The following is a 2,625-nucleotide window of genomic DNA, read 5'->3' as shown; positions in this document are numbered from 1 at the left end:
CTCCTCCTCCTCCTCCTCTTCTTCTTCTTCTTCTTCTTCTTTTCCTGTAGAACCATCTATCTGCTTTCTGCCTGAAGCAAATAGAGAATCAGTGGGGTGCAGCTGGCCAAGGGATGACTTTTGTTTTGTGAAATTATCCCTGGAGACAGAAGAGAGCATGGCAGGGCTGGGTTCCCAGGCAACAGAAGGCTTCCGCTTCAACAAAACTCTGTTGCCGATATCAGAAAGGATACTTGTTGATCGGAGCCAAGTTGTAAAAGAGGGATAATTGACCAGAAATTGGTTGGGGATTCTCCAGATAAGGAACAATTTGTGATTCCTGGATTGTAGTAACAAGAGGCTCCTCTGGCCAAGGAGGTAATGAGATTATTAGTTCTTATTATCTTGAGGAAGGATGCGCTTGTGAACATGGTCACATGGATGATTAGAAGACGGTCAGGACTGAACAATCGTTTTGGCAGCACACCGAGGGTCAAAGTTTCCAACTTTCTCCAATTGGTTCTAATCTTCGAGAAGGTTCTAATTGCCTTTCTTAAAGAGGAGTTGTGTTCTTTGATGATGTCTTGTGACTTACAGGATTTAAGCTCTAAAGGACAGCTAAGCAAGAGAGATATCTAAATGTGTAGCAGTGTTTCGGAACAGATGCATTACAAGCTTATGGTCAGTTTTGTGCTGTGAGTGCATTCTATGTCTTATTCAGTTGTTCTCTGCCTCCACACTGAGAATTCTCTTTGAGGATAGATTGTTGTCATCGTTAAAGCCCCATTCTTCATGACAGTTAACAGTGACAGACCAGAAAGCAATTAGCTTAAATTCCCTTTTTTCCCCTGTTTAGATTAAAATTGGTATTCCAAACAAGAAATATTGGGTCAGATCCAGTGAAAAATTTCCACTTGTGTAAGTGGAGAATCAAGAAGAAGCCTGTGGTACCTGTTTGCGCTAAGTCACTCTTTTTGTCTTTGCATTTGTGTTTCGGCCTGCACAAGAGCTTTACAACCAAATCTCTGGCCCCTATTTAAAAAGGAAAGCACTAGGTGTTGCACAATATCTTGAGCAAGCAGTAATTCTACTAATTTTTCTGCTTGCATATAGTGCCAGTGTGGTGTAGAGGATGGAGTGGCAGACTAGGATCTTGAGCAACCCAGGTTTGAATCCCCACACTTCTGGCACAAAAGCTTGCTGGGTGACCCAGGGGCCCATCACAAACTCTCAGCTTAGCCTATCTCACAGAATTGTTTTTGTGAGAAAATGGAGGAGGATGAATGATGTTCTAAGGCACGTTAAGAACATAAGAAAAGCCAATGTTGGATCAGGCCAATGCCCCTTCCAGTTCAACACTCTGTGTCACACAGTGGACAAAACCCAGGTGCCATCAGGAGGTCCACCAGACGGGCAAGAACTCCAGAAGCCCTCCCACTGTTCCCCCCAAACACCAAGAATACAGTGCATCACTGCCTCATACATTGTGTTCCCTCTATACCTTGTGGCTAATAGCGACAGATGGACCTCTGCTCCAGAAGTTTATCCAGTCCCCTCTTGAAGCTATCTACGCTTGTAGCTGCCACCATTTCCTGCAGCAGTGAATTTCACATGTTAATGACTCTTTGGGTGAAGTCTCAACTGGGGAGAAAAGTAGGATATAAATAAATAAATGCAAAAGCAATTCTATGGTCCCTGCCACACGGCAGAAAAAACCCCGGCCAAAGTGCGGCTAATCAGAGCCGCACCAAAAGAAATTTGCGGCGGCGGGATCACATTGATCCCCTGAGCTGTGGTGTATTCCCTCCCTGGCACGATCAGATGGCGGGGAAAGCGACGGTGGGGAATGGGAGACTGCCAAACTGCGTATGTCTGAGCATGCGCAGTTCAGCCAGGAGCCGGGGATGCGCTGGCAGAAGGACGCGCTGGCGATCCCACAGCTGGCCTTGATGCGGCCGCACTGGAAGAACCACCTCGGTAGGTGGTGTATTTTTGCTGCGCCTTTTCGGGGATTGGGACGGATCGGGGACGGGTGCGCACCGCTTCCCAGATGTTGTGGTGAGATCGCGCCCGTTTGCTGTGCCCCCAATCCGTCCCTCTCCCAGGCCAAACCTTTACGTGTGACCGGGGCCTATGTCAGTTTGGTGTAGTGGTTAGGAGCATGGACTCTAATCTGGGAGAACCGGGTTTGATCCCCCACTCCTCTACATGCAGCTGCTGATGTGACCTTGGGCAAGCCAGAGTTCTCTCAGAGCTGTTCCCTCAAGAGCAGTCCTCGAGAGAGCTCTCTCAGCCCCACCTACCTCACAGGGTGTCTGTTATGGGGAGGGGAAGGGAAAGGAGTTTGTAAGCCGCTCTGAGACTCCTGGAGAACTAATTGCAATTGAGAGGGATCCATTGTGAATCCAGAATACATCAATGTAATTGGTACATTAACAAAAGCACACCACATACATGTTGGAGTCGCATATATGACACAGTTGAAAGCACCCCCTCAATGCCTCTGAGTATGGAGGTTTCCCTCAGTCACCATGGCTGGTAGCCGTTGATAGACTGATCCTCCATGAATCTATCTAATCCCCCTTGAAAGCTGTTTATTCCAGTAGCCATCACTACATCCTCTGGCAGTGAATTCCACATTTTAAT

The sequence above is a fragment of the Gekko japonicus genome, unplaced genomic scaffold, assembly GCF_001447785.1.
Source record: "Gekko japonicus isolate JY-2015 unplaced genomic scaffold, Gekko_japonicus_V1.1 scaffold2401, whole genome shotgun sequence".
NCBI classification, from domain to species: domain Eukaryota; kingdom Metazoa; phylum Chordata; class Lepidosauria; order Squamata; family Gekkonidae; genus Gekko; species Gekko japonicus.
The sequence above is the reverse complement of the archived record's forward strand: the minus strand, read 5'-3'. Positions refer to the sequence as shown.